Here is a 6,000-nt window from a genome sequence, read left to right as displayed (position 1 = left end):
CCCCTACTCCGAGATATTTAGGCTATGGGTCGAGATGGGGACACCTTTCTAGCTAGACATGTTTATAGAGAGGTTAATGGGGCTGTTGATTGGGTGGTCTCTTATGTGACCAGTCACTCAGGCGGCACTATGCGGATGCACGGGGGAGAGTTGTCTCCCTATGATATAGTGTGTTGCCCAGTAGATACAACCCAAGAGGGGGGGTGAATTGGGTCTTTTAAAACTTTTATGCTACTTCTAAAACTTTTTGATTAACTATGCTAAGTTGTATAGATACACAGTGAAAGTTAAACTTAGCAAGGTTTTGATGTATAGACTTCGACTTGATTAAATATGCTTGCAACTAAAAGATGTGCGGATAAGAATTAAGCAAGCAATTTATCTAAGTAAGTAAGTGTGTTAGTTAGACAATAACTAGAGGCATTACAAACACAAAGGACATATAGTGGTTCGGTGCACCCCAGCACCTACATCCACTCCCCAAGACCTCTTGGGAATTTCACTATAATCCTACCGATTACAGCCGGTTGTTTTACAAGCTCACAACCCAACTTGTTGTTTTACGAGCGCACAACGAACTCGGTCGGTTTTTCCAGGCTCACCGACTAGAACCTCCCCGATTGTTTTCCCGGGATCACAATCAAACCCTTACACGTTGGTTTTACCCTCGGCTCACCAACAAACCTATCATCGTTGGTTTTTCCTTTGGCTCACCAACAAACCTTACACCGTTGGTTTTCCCTTTGGCTTACCAACAAACCTTTAACCCCTTGATTCAATCCCTTGATTGAATCAAGTTACAAGATATTAAAACAAAGTATAAAACAAAACACAGCTTCTTAAACAAGCAAATATGACAATATAAACAAATAGAGTAAAGAGAAGCCCTCAAACGAGTTTTGAAGATGGAGGAGCTCGGCTTCTTCTTTACTTGATCCTCCTCTGATTTGGCATGAAGTAGAGGATCCCCGAGGCAGCACACGGATGGAGAGGAAGCTTTCGGATTCACTTGGATGCTCTTCTTCTCTCTATTTCGTTTTGGATGGCCCTTTTGTGCTTATGGGAGATTTCCTTTGTAATCTCTTTGAGATCTCTTTCCTAGATGATCTCTCCCACTTCCATAAGTTCTCCCCTAGCTCTCTTCTTGTTTTTATAGCTTTAGATGGCGTGGAAACAAGAATATAGCCATTAGAGACAAGAAAAAGAGCCGTTGGACACAGTCTGCATTTCCTGACAATGTTACCGTTGAGATCGGAGTCGACTCGCGCGATCAGGAGTCGACTCGCCTGTTGCAGGAGTCGGCTCGTGCTTTACTGGAGACGACTCGGCCACTGTTCCAAATTTGAATTAAAGTGCATGCCTTGACTGGGAGTCGACTCGTCTTAACCTGGAGTCGACTCGCCAACTTCTGGAGCTGACCTGGCAATTTCGGAGTCGGCTCATCCACTGAAGTCCGTGGATCCAATTTTGAATTTGATCCACTCGAGTCGACTCGACTGTCCTGGGAGTCGACTCGAATCTCAGAGCCCGAACTCCCGATTCTCTGTCTTTTGGCTCATCCAGTCTTGGAGTCGACTCGAACTTCCTTGGAGTCGACTCGGCTCTCAGTTTGCGAAACACAGCCTTCTGCCATCTTGGTGTAGCGCTGCCTTGGAGTCGACTCGAGCTGTCTGGGAGTCGACTCGAATCTCAGAGGCAGTAACTTGGTTTTTCTGTCTGTTGATGGTCGCGGAGTCTCGGAGTCGACTCGTGCAATGCGGGAGTCGACTCGAATCTCAGAGTCCCAAAAATGCTCTCTGACTTTTTCTTTGTGTTCCGCTGAGAGTCGACTCTTGCTTTCTTTGGAGTCGACCTACCAACCATCGGAGTCGACTCGCGTTCCACTGGAGTCGACTCGAATCTCAGACCCGAAAACTGCTCTCTGACTTTTCTGCCTGTGACTCCTAGGAGTCGACTCATACTTCCCCGGAGTCGACTCGGTAAACATTGGAGTCGACTCGAATTCCTCAGGAGTCGACTCGAAGACTATTCTTTCGAATTTTTTCTTTGATTTTACTCCTCCAATTTGAACCTTTTGAACTTTAAACTTGGGCCAATGAATTGTAGCTTTCTTCTAACTTTTCTTGAGAGCTTTTGGAGGCCTTCTTGTGTTCTTCCAACTTGCTATGTTCCTTGCAAAATAAATATCTTTCTCCTTGCAACATAAACATTAGTATCTATACTTCAAGGTTTTGTGATCATCAAAATCAATCTATGAATCAAACTTTGGGTCATCATAGTGTTTTATGATTTTATTGGGTGTCTCCATACTCGCGTACTGCTGTCTAAGAAAAATAAATAAATAAATAAATAAATATATATATACTCGCGTACTGTGCGTAAGTACTGCTTGGTGTGCTGCGAATCAAAGTGGGTTTTTTTTCCGTTGGTTATGGGGCCTCACGTTGGTCCTTGCACCAGTCAACCACTGTGTTCAATAGATTGGGGCAGGGGCGGCTCAAAACATTTAGGGCCTAAGGCGAACTCACAAAAGAAGGCCTTTTCTTTTTTAAATGATGAATTTTTTTTATAAATGTAAAATACTTTAAAATTTAATTTAAAAATTTTGGATACATGCTCTGTTGTTAATTCTTGAGTTGAATTTGATGTGGTTTTTTCTTTATTTGTGACAACAAATCTATCTAGAGCTCCTTTTTGAGATTGAATGAGTTTATCGATTTTTTTTTTCAGTTTTTTATACCCACATTCATTTTTTCTATTAGACATTTTAATCTAAAAATAATATTATCAAATAAAGCAATTAAAAAAACACCACAAACAAATTAAGATATAAAAATGTTGAAAATGATAAAATTTGATTATGTCAAAAAAAACAAACTCAGGTCCCGACAAGTAGTGCCGAACTTGATGGGAAGAAGAGGCCGAATAGTGCCGAACTTGACGGGGAGAAGAGGCCGAACCACCGAAATCACAACCAACCTACAATTAGACCAAAAAAAATATTGTAGTGTCTCTAACTTGAATAAATCAAAATTAATTGGACCAAAAAATTAATCGGTTGGCCATATATTCTCTTACCTTTTTCCATTATTGTATAACATTAAATGCAATAAGCCAATAACAACAATATGGCATACGAAAGAAATCCTCTTTATATACAATTGTTCGGTGATCACAGAACTATTAGATAATAAAATAACAATCAACAAATACTTCCATGTGAAATAGTTAGTGAATACTGATTAGTCAATATAAAACTCACCACTGCGATCTGCGGCACTGCCTGGGATTTGATTTTGGCCTTTGGGAATTGGGATTTGGGAATGGGGATGCTAACGGAGGAGCCGACGAGGCTGGAGCCGCGGAGCGGCAAAGCCCGGAGGTCGGAGATAGAGACTAGAGTCTAGATAGAAGATCTGGCCGGCGGCTCGCCACTCGCCGCCGTGACACCATCACCGGGTTCTTGCCTTCTTGGAGTTGGAGCCGGAGGAGGAGGACGGTGGCCTTTAGAAGTTTAGAGGCTACAGCGGAGCCGAGGAGCCGTCTGGAGAGGAGATCCGGACTTCGGAGTCCGAAGCAGGGGCGGTCGAGCCTCAAGCCATCAACGATCGAGCCTCCCGGCTGTCGGCAGAGAAGGGAACTAGGGAAGGGCCGAAGAACTGAAGTGAAGAAGCACTGAGGGGAGAGCCGAAGAGGAGAACGAAAGGTACGCTCTGGTTTTTTATTTTTTATTTTTTATTTTTGCTTTGAAGGGTTCTGCCGTTTAGCAAAAAAAAAAACATTCGCGGAGAAGGGGGGAGAGTCGGAGAGAAGGGGAGGACCGTTGCCGGTCTCAGCTGTCGTAGGCTCGTAGCCATGCCCGTCGCCCAGCTGTAGCCTGTCTCAGCAGCGTAGCCGTCGCCTCGTCGGGGAGATGGGGATTGCGGACGCACTGCAGCGGGCCAGCAGCGTAGCCGTCGCCCGTCACCCTGCTACTCTGCCAACTTTCGGATGTGAAAGCTCAAAAAAAAAAAAAAAGACTCTCCACGAGTCCACGGACAGAGCGGGGCGGGGGCCTTCCATTAGCCGGGGGCCTTAGGCGACCGCCTCAGCGCCTAAGGCTCGAGCCGGCACTGGATTGGGGGCACGGTCCTTCACCCAACTTTAAATATTACAAATGGTTGATGCTATGGCGCATTAACCGCTCCGTTCTGAATAACTTTTCGGACTCGTTTGGCTAGAAATTATATATACATGTATAATTAATAAAAAATAAAAAATATTTTATATTTAGTTATTTTTCAAAAAAATAATTAAAAAAATAATTTTATGGTAGAGCAAAATCCATATGAGGCCGAAAAAAGTTCAATTTCTAGCGGTTAAAATTAGAATTTTTTTTTCCAAAAATTTCTTTAAACTTTTAAATAAAATAAAATATATATATTTTATTAAAAGTATAGCAAGTATTTTACATAACTTTTAGATATTTAACTAAATATAAGTTATTTTTTTATGGTCAATCAAATATGCAAAAATTACTTTTTCAGCAATAATTTTGTAGAAAAAAATATTTCAGTAAAAAAAAATTTTCTCCGCAAACCAAATAAAGTTTTCTTGACATTATTTTTATTTTTTAATGAAAATATATATAGTCTAATTTTTTTTTTATAACTAATATTACTAGGACCGGTGGCTTTTGGCAAGTTTGGTGTCCATTGCAACCAGACCGAGACGATTAAAAGTTTGTTTGAGCCAGTTGATGAATGCCAGAAATGTCAGCCATCGGTAAGTCGGATGCCATATAAATATCTGTGAATGACATTGAAAGTCTATATGTTAAAGCATAAGTGATGTTATCCATTATTAGACTTTCACCGTCTATGGTGCAGCATTCCATTGTTTCATTAACAGCATGATGCTTGTATTGCTTTTCCACGGTCTTATTAAATGATTTATAGGGCACTCACATTTTACTCACTGCCGCTACCGTAGGAATTGTTTTTACTTTCTTTTTCTCATGAATCATAATAAAATTATTGTCCCACAGAATAGTTGCTTTACAGTGAATCCTCACAAGATATGCAGATTATTGCCAAATCGATTTTAAAATAATCTAAAGTTATGGCTTTATTAATAGATAATATTGCTTCAATTCCTAGCAAAAGAGTCGCTATGGTAGTGGTCCAAAAAAACTATTTTAATTACTAGATGATGAAATGAATATTAGAATTTATTGGCATTCTTAAGAAAAATACTATCAATAATCCCATCAGTACTTATGGGCACTAGCAAAGTATTGAAAAAAATAGTTGATTTTGAAAGAACTTATTATAGCCTATAGCCTCTTTTAGATATGCAACTACCTAATTTGGAATGGAAGAACATGTATTAGTATCTCGAATCAAAATCGGAATCATAATCAAAATGAATTGGAATGAACATAAGAATGTCCATATCTCTCAACACATTTGGTTCACGATCGAAATCGAAACTGGAATTAGAACCAGATTTTGGGAGAATTAGGGCTCATTCCCCTCTCTCCAAATAGAAACGGAACTTTCTCCAACCAAACAACTAGAATAGGAGTTATTTATTCCATTTTCATTTTAGAGTTTAACTCTCCCAACCTAACATGCCCTTAATCTTTTATTGCCACAATGGTCAATTTGGGCTCAACTGTTCCAATGATTCAAATATCCCTTTCACATGGTAGGTAAGACTAGACTGGCAGTATCAAATCTATCCTGCTGCTAAATCAAAACTTTCAAATACATGCACTTATCTCATTAGACAATGCATACAAAATTCCTAAAATTACTCTGATAATAAATATATATCTATACAAGTCAATTATATCTCAAAAATAACAAATATAAAACAAACAAAATCCAGTGCACGGGCTGCATTACAGAATGCTGTGCTACCTTAGAAGATGGACATCGATCAAATATTATAGTATGTGTTTGTGAATTGCATGCCCTCTTTTAATAGCGGCTATTGAGAGCTCCACAGAAACATGCT

Source organism: Phoenix dactylifera, chromosome 2, assembly GCF_051530095.1.
Source record: "Phoenix dactylifera cultivar Ajwa chromosome 2, Ajwa_hap1_PhDact_Kaust_v1.1, whole genome shotgun sequence".
NCBI lineage: Eukaryota > Viridiplantae > Streptophyta > Magnoliopsida > Arecales > Arecaceae > Phoenix > Phoenix dactylifera.
Note: the sequence above shows the minus strand (reverse complement) of the source record.